This window comes from Myotis daubentonii, chromosome 10 (genome assembly GCF_963259705.1).
Source record: "Myotis daubentonii chromosome 10, mMyoDau2.1, whole genome shotgun sequence".
NCBI lineage: Eukaryota > Metazoa > Chordata > Mammalia > Chiroptera > Vespertilionidae > Myotis > Myotis daubentonii.
In genome coordinates, this window is record NC_081849.1 from 49,798,643 (window position 1) to 49,813,544 (window position 14,902).

Genomic DNA, 14,902 nt, shown 5'->3' on the forward strand with positions numbered 1-14,902 from the left:
TTTTTATTTTTTAAATTAAATCAGATTAAAATAAATATAAGATGTAATATTCCAAGTGATCTCATGGGATTGAGCAACCAGTCACACATGGTGATAAACAACTAATCACACATCTTCTCTTTCTTTGCTGTAGTACTATCATCTCTCATTCTGGCTTTTAGGGACACACTTCCCAATAAGGCATTGGTACATACACCTTTTCTTTGGGCTCTGCTTTCTGGTATACCCAGGCTAAGACAAGGGTTGGGTGTTAGCCTCTTTGGGTTGTTAGCCATACTCTCAGGACACGTTCTGTGTACTCATGCCAACAGTCCTATAAACGTGGCTGGGAGCAGGGAAGTGCAGAGGGCTTCCAAATATTACTTTTGTCCTTGGTAATTCTTTGGGGCCCAAAGGATACAGGGAATTATTAAAGGTAAATCTGTATTCTAGGAGAAAAGGATATGAATTTCCAAAACAGGACAACATGATAGGTAATATATTTTAGAAAAACCACCCTGAGAATTTTTCAGTCTTAAAAGAGTGACTCAGGGTATTTCTAAGGCTCGCCATGTTTCAATAGCAGAAGAGGACATGAAACATTTGAAACTTATGATGTCCTTATAAGGACTTTGGAGGAGGTTGAGTATGTAGACTACTGCAGGAAGTGGAGGTGGGGTTGGAACTGACCTTGATAAAGGTTGGCCCTGCTTCAACTTTGTGACATATGAGGAACACATTGTTTCTCAACAGGGGATGATCTCAGAGCCAGGGAATATTTCTGAATTTACAGTATTGAGGGCCTCTAAATCCGAGAGAGAGAGAGAGAGAGAGAGAGAGAGAGAGAGAGAGAGAGAGAGAAGCCTGGGAGCTGCCATGCTGAGTATTGTGTTGTATATTGAATTTTCTCAACATTAATACTATTTCACATAAATGCCAACTTGGAAGGCTTAAAGTCGTATCATAACAGGAGTACCTTCGAGTAGAATTAGCTAGGTTGATTCAGTCTCACAATTAGAGTTGCTACCTGATTCATAAATTAATATTCTTTTCTCTTTTTTTTAAATAGCCTGTTGGAAACTACAGAAAGGTGCCATCTAGGACCACGAAATTAGGTCACCCTTGAATGGTGACAATATGAAAAAAAAGTAATGACAGACAATGGATGGGAGTAATCTTTTGCAGAAGCCACCCTGGCTAAAAGCAGGAGTATTGGGTGTACTGGAAATGCACCCATCGGAGAGACAGCTATGGCACCAAGGTAACTAGAGAAACAGAAAAAGTAGGAGTGTTCTGCATGACAGGTAGGAGGAAGCATTTCAGAGTGCTAGAAATTAGTATGTCACCATTTCTGGCCAGAAGGGGGTGCCTTCCTGTGCTAGGAATAGCTATGCAGACTCCACTCTGCAACACTTGCTATTCACCTTCTCCTGCCTGTTCATGGCCCTGGAAGGATTTTACTTTTCTGTTCTATACTTATCTTCCCCTCCACACAGCATGGCCCTCTGCTTTGGTTTGTCACAAATCTAAAACTGCACACCTGACAGTGAAATCAGAGGGTTTTATTCTGCAAGAAGCAAAAGGGACTCTCTGTGTTACAGGAACACCATGTGTCTAGTCGGTGGCCTCTTAAGTCTTTCAAGTTCCTTTTTTTTCTTCAATTTAAATTCTTTATTGTTTAAAGAATTACATGTCTCCTTTTCCTCCCACTGACCTCTCCCTGGCCGCCCCCACCCCCCAGCACATGCCCTTATCTCCCCCCCTCCCTCGTCTGTGTCCATTGGTTATGCTCATATGTATGTATACAAGTCCTTTGGTTTATCTCTTACCCCCTAATGAATATTCTTAGATGTGACAAAGATTACATTCTAAGATTTATATGAGTTATAATACCTTTTATAGTATAAACTATATCAAACCACTGCTAATGTCCTTACCAGTGCTAACTTGGACATGAATAGGCAGCAATGGATAGCAGCTCTAGAAACTGTACTTTTGGCTTTTATGGTTGGTCAAGGCTGAGAAACAAAAATGTAGATGCTCCATTACATTACCAGGTTCATCTCTGATACCATCTCTGTGAGGGAATGCTTGCCATTTGGGATGGAAAACGCTTGCATCCTGAACACTGTACTGTCTTTCAGCCTCCATGAAGGAAGTAACCTAAACTTGCATAGTCATCCCACGTGAGAGTGGAAGTCTGAGAAAGAGCCCAATTGAAAGAGTCAGGGTGACAGAAGTGGTGGATTCTTCAAGTGGGGAAAGGATAGGCCTTCTCTAAAAGCCAGAATCCTACTCTGGAAATGGCAGCAACTAATGCTAATTAATGAGGGTTTGTAGAAGGTACTGCAATGCCTCATGAGTGGGCTGTGAAAGGCGTGGTGAGTACTTTCTCAGCAACATCACCTCAGGTTACTAAAGAAATGCATGGTGATTGGCCTCTGGCTACACTAAAGAGAAAAGGAATTCATTACGATGCTATGATGTAGCTCACAGATTCCAAAGACTTTGGCTCAGATAATGGGAAGGATTCCAACAAGACTGGGAAACAGAGAACACATCCAAGGTTGTCCCCATAGGGACAGTCTGTTAGGACCCAGCTGCCGTGCTTGGGCACCATGCTGACTCTACCACCGCGAATTATCTCTACATTTTTGTGTCTTTGCGTTTCTTCCTCCACATTCAAAAATCCCAGGTACGGAAGGAAATATCTGGTATTCTTTATTGTTTTTTTAAATAGTGGGATAAAGTCTCCACCTCTTACAAAGACTCGTGTGCTGTGAGTTGTTGTTTTTTTAAAATAATATAAACTGTCTGATGATTTAACTTTGGGTGGTGGGCACAATGCAATATACAGATTATGTATCTGTATACTTGTATACTTATATACTTATATTTGAAACTTATATGACCCTATTTATTGACCAGTCTCACCACAATAAATTTAACAAAAATAACAGACATGGAAAAATTTATAATTCACGTTTAAAGATAGTTATTATAATTTACCCAAAGAATATCAAAATATTTTATTGAAGTAAATACTTTCCAATGTTTGGGTAATTTTTATCCTCTACTTTGAAAATTCTATAAAATTAATTATTTTCAATATGTATTTTAGAAGTCAAAATTTAAAATCGTTGAAATAAATATGATTTTTCACTTATATTTCATATGTGGAGTTTAATTTTTCTGCGAAATATATGTATGCATTTATTAAAGATGATGATTGAAAAATAATTGGACTATACAATTATGCAACCTGAATAAAAATGTGAAAATAATGCAATAACAATAATAATATAATAATGGGATTTATTTGCTGGACAGTCAGAGATCTCTGGCAAATTTCTGTTCTCTACCATCCTATTGGCTGCCAAATATTCCAAATGAATTCTTCCTCCCATAATTGTACTTTACTGGAAAAATTTGTGAAGCATTGGAGTTAGTTCTTACTTCTTTTTTAAAAATAGAACTTGTTTGTGTATCTATCAAAGTCTGGAGTTTTCTTTATGGGAAGATTTTATATTAATAATTTAGTTTATTCAATATTAGTTTACATGATATAAATTGTGAATACATTTGACTATTATAGGTCTATTTAGATATCTATCTTCTGCAGGTTTTCCTAAGTGGTATTTTCTGGAAATATACCTATATCATCTATATTTAAATATCTATTAGCATGAAATTGTTTATAATATCTTAATATATTCTTATTTACTTTTAATTCCTGGCATATCTCTAGTACCGTCTAGAGATCAAGATCTAAATCTCTAATGAGGTCCACCCTTCTCAGTCCTGATATTTCATGTTTGTGCATTCTCTCTTTTCTTCATTAGTCTCTTTTGTGTTGATTTTCATTATCAGAAGCTTGTTGTCTACTTCATTAATTTCTGTCCTTATTATTTCCTTCTTTGTGCTTCTCTGGGTTTACTTTACAGGTTTTTAATACTAACTTCTTGAGATTTCTGGCTTCAGTTATGACATGTAAAATGTTTAGAAGTCATCACTCTTATCCTTACACCAAGAAAAAGAATATAGAAGGCTTGAGCCAACAACCTAATTGACAATTTATAGTATGCTCCAATTAACAAAGGCAAAATAGGCACTATTTTCAGTGAAGAGAAGTAGGCCTTTATTTCCTTGCTGGCAGAGCTGAAATATGAATTAAACATATGGAATTTACAAAGGTCAACCATATGCTGGGGGACACAAATCTTAATACATTTAAAAGGCTTGGAACAGTTGATACTATCTTTTAATTGGTAGATTATTAAAAAAAACACAAAAAACCCTGAGACTAGACTTCATTACCCAAAAGGTCTCCAAATAAAAAAACAAAACAAAAACTATGGTATCTCTCCATCCAGAAAAAAAGACAAACTCATACATACTATATTTCCTAGCACATGAAAACAATGCCACTCTAGAGTGCATGTACATAAACCTAGATGGTATAGTCCTATTGCACACCTAGGCTGGATGGTATAGCCTATTGTACCTAGGGTACAAGCCTGTATGGCATGGTGCATAATGAATACTGTAGGCAACTGTAACACAATGGTATTTGTGTACCCAAACATTTCCAAACATATATAAAAGGTACAGCAAAAATATGATATAAAAGATAAAAAATGTACAGGGCCCTTACCATGAATGGACCTCGCAGGACTAGAAGTTTCTCTGGGTGAGTCAGTGAGTGAGGGGTGAGTGCATGTGAAGGCCTAGGACATTGTAAACTTAGGCTACACTCAATTTATAAAATAATATTTTTCTTTCTTCAAAAATAAATTAACCTTAGCTTATTGTACCTTTTTTATTTTATAAACTTCTTAATTTTTTAAACTTTTCAACTCATAGTAACATTTATCTTAAAACAGTAGTTAATTATCCCACATTATGGCAGATTTGTAAACACACTGTACAGCTGAACAAAAATATTTCTTTATATTCTTATTCTATACATTTTTTCTATTAAATTTTTTTTTTTTACTTTTTAAAACTTATTTTGTTAAAGACTAAAACACAAACACACACACAGTGAAATTGATGAACCTACACCTGTCAGGATCATCAATTTCACTGTCTTCTACTCCACATCTAGGACAACACTAGGTGATAGGAATTTTTCAGCTGTTATAATTTTATGAGCTACTGTCACATAAGCAGTGCCTTGTGATGGACATGTAGTTATGGGGCAAATGACTGTAATAGACTTGTGGCTGAGCTCCTGGGGGCTGTCCTAGAGACTTCATTCCCTAGCCCCTCTTATAGCCAGGCCTGGTCATGTGACCGAGTTCTTCTCAGTGCGTATGGGTAGGAATGACTATGCTGCTTCAGCATTTGGACCATATGACAGGAGCGTATGCCCTTTTCTCACTTCCCACAAGCTATAGGTCCCTTACCTACCATCTAGCTTCCACTATGCAGATGAAGCAACAGGTGGCAAAGAACTGGCGCCTCTGGGTAAGCACCTGCGCAGAGTTGCAGCGCTCCCTCTCCCACCCCCTGCCCACCCCCGTGTGCTCACCGCAGGCACATAACCTGAGGATAATATGTTTCCATTGTCTTTAAACCCCGTTGTTTGGGAACCATTTGGTTTACTGCCTCAGCCTTTGACCAAGCTTAGAAAGCAGATCTTGATAAAAAGTAGAATGGCACGGCAGGTGGGAGTTTTACTTTTCTGTGATTTTTTTCCTTTGGTGAATTAATAACCTGAATGATTTTTTTTTCAATTTAAGAAAGCCATTGTAATATTTTTCATAGTTAGGAACTGAGTAGAGGTGCTTTGGACCTCTGAACCATGAGACCAATTCTTATGAAATCATAGAATCATCAAATTATATAAAGTTGCTTCTGGAAGTGATAAAAGAAATGTAGTGCCCTTAGTGAGGAAGTGGCCCGGCCAAGGTCTCACAAATATGTATTAAAGTATCATTATCTTCCTAATTACTCCTACCAAATGTATGTAAGTGGGGGGCACATGCACACACACACACACACACACACGCACACACACTCTCACAGGAAGGAAAGGCCACCCTATTTAGGAATCTTACCGAGAAAAGAGTCAAACCCATAAAAACAAGGTCAAAGCTTATCACACAAGTGAAAAGAATGAAAACTGAAAAGAGAAATGTTTTAATGGGTCTAGTGTCCGTGAGCCCTAGAGACTGATCATATTGTTTGTTGGCCTTGTAAGGGGTAGTCACACATAACCTGTCTCATGCAATTTGCTGCTACAATTGATACTTTTTTCCCCTTACCAACCACTGCTACAAAGAGTCCATAAAAATTATTTGCAAGGCTGACCACCTTTAGTATTCAGAGACCTTCTCATGATTTTGACCACCACCATTGGTAGGAATAACAAACTTCAATATCAGTGCCTAACTAAGACCTTAAAAGGGCCAGTGTGTAGCAAAGGCTGCAGATGGAGTTAGACAGAGAGGGAGGGCATATAGACATGGTCATGGGAGGCCAGAGACCCAGCTAACCACAGCCCTGGACATGGCATCAGGGACAGGAGCAGGTGGCAGGAAGAAAATGGCTGGGCACAAGTGCGGGGGAGGTCTCTGAGGATGTGATTGTATTATTACATCCTGCTCATTGCACCCTACCCCTTGTACTTAGTGTCTTGGATTTAATGTGCTGGTTTGTACCATCAACTCCCTAGGTTTTGATTTCTATAAAAACAATGATCAGGATGTGTGTGTGTGTGTGTGTGTGTGTGTGTGTGTGTGTGTGTGTGTGTGTTACTCTAGGGTAGCTTGTACAAACCCTCCTTCTGACATACAATATTATTCTCTCCTTTTCTTCCTTTTGATATCTCTTGAAATAATTGTGTTTTTCCACCGCCTATTTGTGCAGCTTTCTTCTTTTAACACTAACAGCTGAACAGCTGCTACTATTTTCTTACCATCCTCCAACATCAGAAGAAGAGAATGGAAAACCACACCAAACAAAAAGCAAATATCCCTAGAGAACGAACATCTAGAACACAATTCTAAATAATAAATAGTTCACAAGATTTAATAATAGTTTTCACTATGGGTGTGACATTTTCCTTATGATTCATGCATGTTAACTCATTTAATTCTCAGGGCAACCCTGGGAGAGAGTGTTGGTTTGCAAACTCTGGGTGAAATCTGTTCACAAGGAGAAAGAGGCCAACCACTCCAGATTGGTAGGTGGCCAGTTTAATAAATAAGGGAACTTACATATAAGGCTTGTCGGGGGCAGGTGCAATAGAAGTGGATCTCTACACCCACTTGCCAGAATTTTAAAAATTTATATAAAGGCCTTAATGAGGTTAAGCCCATCCACCGTCCAGGTGATCTCAACAACCCATTGCTCTTTCAAGGTTGCATCCTTGAACCGGCTGGGATTATGCGAAGAGTGGGCAGAACACACATTCCAAGGACAGGGAAGGAGGTCAGGAGCCTCAGACTACCTGAGTCCAGCTCAAGGTGGCCATGTCCTCCCAATGACTTCCTCCAACGGGTAGGTCCTGTTAATATCCTCATTATACAAATGAGGAATCAGAGGCACAAAGAAGTTAAGTAACTTGCCCAAGATCAAGTCAATATTATCTGAGTGGATATCCTGGCCCAAATTCTAATTCTGAGAAGTCTGTGTTCAAAATCTGATTATAGCAGACCCAAGAAAACCCCCGAGTCAGATATGCGGTGGTTGTATAGCAAGTGAAGCACTTAGGTTCTGGTGTTAAACATCCTGATTTAGGATTCTGGCTTTACAAGCTGTGAGAGCTTGAGCAAGTTACTATGAGTCTGTGAATCTCAGCTGTCCCACGCATCAACCATGGGGGTGATGATAATGATATCTAATAGATGGGGAAGAGCCTAGCACTTAGTAGGAAGCTGCATCTCTAGTGCCCAGCACATAGTAGGTGCTTGAAAAATATTTGTTGAATGTTATTTGTTTTACTAGAAGAGCATATGTTAGCAAGAATGGTAAAATTGCCATTTATTAAAACCAAACCTGACAGCCTTTCTATTCTTTCTAAACCTTCTCATTTCTCCAACACTTGAGATATAGCCTATAGATGGATCTTATCCATAAAGAATAAAGCATACTGATATCTTCTCAATTGTGATATGATAACCAATAATCATTCACAGGATATGCAAAGGTTTAAAGATTAGTTGGCAATTTGTGAATGATGGTTAAAATATTGATTTCCCCAATGTTATTTCTGCCTTAATAATGTTGATGCATAAATTACACCAATAGAACATTTATAGAACAAAACTCTATATCTGATTTGGAGAAAATGGCTCAAAAAATAGATTCTGATTCAAACTTTAGACACTGAGTGAGGTGGCTTTGATTTCACACAGGAAAAAACACACAATATAAGGAGCTGTGATATTCAAAAGGCCACTGAGGATAGGTATCTAGTAAATTCATGAATAGAACACTTGTAGGAGTTGAGTGAATGTGTTGACTCTTAAGTTATTTCTTCATGTATGGATAAAATGCTCAGAATTCCATTGGAAAATAAATCTTTAATAATAAACTTTGATGTTTGAAAATAAAAGCAAACCACATGCTTCCCAAAGGAAATGGGAATATTTTAAAACTGTTAATAAGCCAATTAACATTGATCTAAGGTTCAAATGGGTTTAAAATAATATGTAACAGGAGTACCTCAACTTATACTATGCCTAATCTCAGAGTTTACTGATTCCTTGTATCTGTTTTTTCTTTATTTCTTTTTCTTTGGAACTTTTTCCAGATTTCTAACTTCTTTGGAACTTTCTCTCTTTCTTTCCTCAACTCCATTATAGAAATGAAATATATTCTTATTTGTTGGCTTTGTTGAACAAAACTTGGATTTTTATTAATTTGTTGACCTGAAATGTTACAAAATGATTTTTCTTAAAATACACGTATTTATTTGTGCTTGTAGTTCTTTTACTGTAAAGAAGCAAAAAGGCCCAGCCAGCATGACTCAGTGGTTGAGGGTCGACCTATGAACCAGGAGATCATGGTTTGATTCCCAGTAAGGGAATAGGCCTGGGTTGCAGGCTTGATCCCCAGGTGGGGGCTGCAGGAGGCATCTGGTCAATGATTCTCTCTCATCATTGATGTTTCTGTCTCTCTCTGAAATCAATAAAAATATATTTTTTAAAAAAGAATGTGGTTAATCGGCTCACTTAATATGATCTTGTATGACCTTATTAATATTTGACAAGTTGACAAATTAAGAAATTATCTGGCCGAAACCGGTTTGGCTCAGTGGATAGAGCGTCGGCCTGTGGACTGAAAGGTCCCAGGTTCGATTCCGGTCAAGGGCATGTACCTGGGTTGCGGGCATATCCCCAGTGGGAGATGTGCAGGAGGCAGCTGATCGATGTTTCTCTCTCATCGATGTTTCTAACTCTCTATCTCTCTCCCTTCCTCTCTGTAAAAAATCAATAAAATATATTTTTAAAAAAATAAAAAAAGAAAAAAAAAAGAAATTATCTGAACAGTTTAGCAATTTATCTCCATCAACATGAGCCTTTAGTGACGGGGAAAGTTTGACTTAACAATATTAAGGATGCCAAAGTAATGAAAGACATGCAATAGCTTTAGGCATCTTATGATATTTTATCTCCTATTATTTTTAGTCCATAAGAAAACCTTGTGTAAAAAATTATTTTAAAAAGAGATTGTTAAATATAATTTTACTAACAAAAAAATTAAAGTTAAAAAGAAAGAAAAGAAAAAGAAAAAAATTAAAGTTAAAATTTAAAAATACTCTTAAAAAAGATTTATTCACTACTGTATTTAAATAGTTTCATGCAAATTTAGACAAGCAAAGCAAAAGATGACCCCAAGAACCAATGACAAATGGAATAGAACTACTTGTAAAAATATTTATGAATCAACCTCAGATCATTATTCAAGATTTGAATACACATATACATATATTTGCAGCAATAAAGAGTTCAATTTAAAATGTTGATTGGGAAATCTTTCAAAATATGGTAGACACATCCAAGTGGCAAAGAAATAATTCAAGTGAATCTTAACACCTTATTCTTAGAGGAGAACATTAAAAGATTAAAGGCTTTCTCATGTGCTAATTGGTTTTCATGCTAAAAACGTAAGTGGAAATGGTCTCTTTTCTCTAACTACCTTCCCATTAATGAATTAAACATATTTTACAGTTAGGCCATATTTTTAGAAATCATCTGATCAATAATGTGAATTGTAGTACCCTATTGGTTTGCAAATGGGGCCAGGGACACGGAAGGCAAAGGGAGACCTAAGAAAGAGGTGACTCCAGATTGGTGGGTGGCAAGTTTAGTAAGCAAGGATCTTATGACGCTTGTCTTGCACAGATACCAGATTCTTTAAAAGTTTACATAGAGGTCTTACTGGGGTTCAGTCATGTATCCCATCCAGAGAGTCTCAACAACACATTGTTCTCTCCAGGCTTTATCCTTGCAAACGGATCCCACTATGGGCAGATGGTCCACTGCAAGGACAGTGGAGGGGATGAGGCGCTTCCTATTGCCTTGGTCCAGCTCTCATGTCAGTTGCGGATACATCATCTCCATGACCTTCTCCAACATACCCTCCACAAAGAATTTCACCTGAATACTTAGCCAAGGTAGGCCAGTAAGGACCGGGAGGCCACAGGGTACCACTGGTCACCTGGCTCTATCTTCTCATCACTAGCAGGAAGGACACTTGCCTGGAGGATAGACAGGGCAGCATATCTTTCCATTTCCCAAGAAGACGGCAGCATATCATTATTGAATCCCTGGGGAGGGATTCCTTCATGGCTCACTGCATCTCAAAGGAGCCAGAGAGGCATGATAACCACCTAAGTGGTATGTGCGAGAAGTGATGTGCAGCATGATACTCAGTGTTTATCTAGGAAATGAGAGGGCATGGTCATCGCCATTCATCCTCACTCCATCCTTATCCTGACTCCCTTTCCAGCAAGGAGGTGCAGCACTTCATCTATCCACAATTTATCGTTTGTAATATCTAAAATGTATGTCATAACCACTCCCAAGTGATAAGACTTGGTGTATGTTCAGGGAATTTCCAGAGAGAAAGTTTTTAATATAAACCTCTATTGCTTTTAAGTGACTTATTGCTGTTTCTGGATTTTCCCTAATATCTAACAGACCTGTTGGAACACATGCATATTCATTGTGAAGCAATTAGAAAACAAGGATAACGTTAAAAGAAAAAAACAACACACCATACTTCAATAACCCCCCAAATCTAAGCCACCTTTATTTATTTATGTATCATTTATTTATTATTTTTTAAAAATATTTTTATTGATTTCAGAGAGGGAGAGAGAGAGATAGAAACATCGTTGAGAATCATTGATCGACTGCCTTCTGCACGCCCCCTACTGGGGATCGAGCCTGCAACCCCGGAATGTGCCCTTGATTGGAATCAAACCTGGGACCCTTCAGTCCACAGGCCAACACTCTATCCACTGAGCCAAACCAGCTGCTAGAGCTAAGCCACTTTTAACATTTTGTGTAACCTTCAGTCTTTTTTCTATGCACATCCACATAATAACAATGTCTATCATTCACTTAGAGTTTACTGGGTGCCAATTACTCTAACCAACTTCTGTATAAGCATTATTTAATTTAATCCTTATTAAAATCTTAAGAGATAAGCATTATTATGCCTATTATACAGATGAAGATGTTGAGGCTTAAAGGGTTTAGATAAGTTGCACAGAATCACACAGCTAGAATCATAGAAACTAGTTTTAACCCACCTATGCCTGGCTCCAGAGCCTGTGTTCTTGATTTCAATGGAATACTATTGATTTATACATTCCTTTAATAATATTAAATTGTGTTGCTTTATTAAAAAAAAACACCTTTCCCGATTATTTTATTTTATTTTTTAATATGTTTTGATTGGTTTATAGAGAGAGGAAGGGATAGAGAGATAGAAACATTAAAGAGAGAGGAACATCATCAATTGACTGCCTCCTGAACACCCCTTACTGGGGATCGATCCCGCAACCTGGGCACGTGCCCTGACTGGGAATCGAACTGGCAATCTCTTGGTTCCTAGGTCAGCACTCAACTGCTGAGCCACACCAACCAAGCTAAAATTGTGTTATTTTATACAAACTGCATTATAATTCTTCTTAAAGTATAACTCTGTAATGCAGTAAGCATAATAAGGAAGAGAAGTAACACATAATATATAAAATTTGTATTCTAAAATACATAAAATATTTAGACTTCACATTTCAGATAGTCAAATGATATTAAGAGTTAGCACATGAAAAATAACAAATAATGTAGCTCCATAAAGAAAAATGCTCAGATTTTCTGGTTAAAGGCACAAACACAGTGCTATTGTATATACATTTAATTAGTTACAAATAAATACACTTTTTTTTTTAAGTCTTGGGAGAGCTGTGGCAGGTAGAGCTATTAAAATCAATCATTCCAAGGAGTGGAATATGTTTCTAGAAAATAATATAGAGAAGTAATTTACCAAAAATGAGGTTTAATTTCTTCTGGTAAGGTGGATTTATTTGATTCCTAGAAATATAAATTTGAAATAATAAGTAAGGAGGCAGAACACAAAGAAGGATAAAAGGAACTGATTTCACAGCTGGCAAAAATAAAGATTACATTTTGTTAAAACAACAAAAAAATATAAATAATTTGTTTTGTAATCCCATAACTTTAAGTGCTTAAAATACTTTATTAAGGTTTAAAAGTGTTTAGTTTTGCTTTGTAGATATTTTCATGGTTGCACTTTATTATTGATTGTTAAAAACATATGCATTTTGGCTTAGCATCATCCTGGAAAGAAAAGCTGATGGGAGAAAATGTGAAAAGGAGTGCAGGAGCAAAGGCACATGGAGGCAAAAGTGAAGGGGTAAAAATGTGGGTGATTGTAATGCAATTACTAGTATATAACAAATATAGGTAATCTATCCTATATAATAAAAGGCTAATATGCAAATCAACCAAATTGCGGAACGGCAGGTTGCTATGACGCGCACTGATAACCGGGGGGCAGACGCTCAACACAGGAGCTGCCACCTGGTGGTCAGTGCTCCCCCATGGGGGGAGCGCCATTCAGCCAGAAGCCGGGCTCACGGCTGGCGAGCGCAGTGGCAGTGGCGGGAGCCTCTCCCACCTCCGCGGCAGCACCAAGCCATCAGTCGGACATCCCCCAACAGCACCTGGACTGCGAGAGGGTGCAGGCCAGGCTGAGGGACACCCCCCCCCCTCCAAAGTGCATACATTTCATGCACCAGGCCTCTAGTATATATCTATACTAATAATAGCCTAGGAGGAGTCATGCCCTCATGTCATCACAAGATGGCCATCACAAGAAGGTTGTGTGCACAGTGGAGATGGGCCTGGTGGCTGTTCCACGCAGTGAGGCTTGGGGTCCTGCGGCTCTGCAGGGTGCTGAGTAAGCTGGTCCCAGCGTCTCCACCGCCTTGTGTGGAGGAGACTGGTCCCGGGGTAGGAAGCTGGTCGCGGCAGGGGAGGGCAGCTGTGGGCAATCAGGCTGGCAGGGGAGGGCAGTTGGATGCCATCAGGCCAGCAGGGGAGCAGTTAGGCATCAATCAGGCCAGCAGGGGAGAGGTTATGGGGCTATCAGGCTGGCTGGCAGAAGTGATTAGGGGCAATCAGGCAGGCAGGCAGGCGAGTGGTTAGGAGCCAGCAGTCCCGGATTGTGAGAGGGATGTCCAACTGCCAGTTTAGGCCCAATCCCCGAGGGGTCCCAGATTGGAGAGGGTGCAGGCTGGACTGAGGGAACCTCCCGCCCCTATGCACGAATTTAGTGCACTGGGCTATATATATATATATATATATATATATATATATATATATATCCTTAATATGCAAATACACTGAACAGCAGAACAACCGAACAACCAAACAACCAGTCACTATGATGTGCACTGACCACCAGGGGGTGTGCATGGAACATGGTGGCATCAGCCATGGCGGGATGGTGGAGCAGGTGAGGGGGAGCACCATACTAAGGCAGGGCGCCGGTCGCTGTCATTGGGTGAGCCTCTGGTGGTTACTGAAAATTCTTTGCTCCCACGTGCCGCAGTCCCACCCAGTGTTCACACCCACTGCCGGCTCCCGGTGCCGGCCCTGATCACTCAGCGCCAGCAGGTGTGAGTGGCAGCTGCTGACCCCGATCACCCCTCAGGGTTTCTCCACCTTCCCCTGCTCCTGAGGGGTGATCAGGGCCGGCAGCTGCCTCTTGCACTTGCTGCCAGTGACAGCCCCACTAGCACCCACTGCTGGTACTGGAGCCACCGCTTGCACCCACTGCCAGTGCCTGGCGCTGGCCCTGATCTCTCGGTGCTGTCAGCAGGTGTGAGTGGCAGCTGCTGGCCCCAATCTCCCCTCAGGGCTTCTCCACCTCCCCCTACTCCTAAGGGGTGATCAGGGCAGCAGTTGCTGCTTGCACCCACTGATGGTGCCAGCCCCAGTCACACCCATGGCTGGCACCAGTACCAATTGCTCCACTGTCAGCTTTAGACGTTGGAGCAGGGCTAGCAGTGGGAGCAGGGCTGGCAGTGGGAGCGGGGCTGCTGGCAGACAGGGGACCAGGGGCCATGGTGGGAGGAGCAGGTGGGGGCATGGAGGATGGGCCCAGTCCCGCCTCTGTGCCCACTGCAGCCTATGGCCCACAGTTCCTTTCAAGGTACATGAATTTGTGCACTAGGCCCCTAGTTATAGTATAATTGGGGTTGCATTGGGAAGTTATCCAACAAGCATTTAGAAAAATCTAAAACTATATAACAGATAACTCTGAATTTATTCTGAAATTGAAGGCAAATTTTATGTGTGTGTATTTATTTATTGCAGATTATTTGAACCTTCTATATAAAACCATAGGTAACATCCCTCAATGAAAAGTGTCCAGA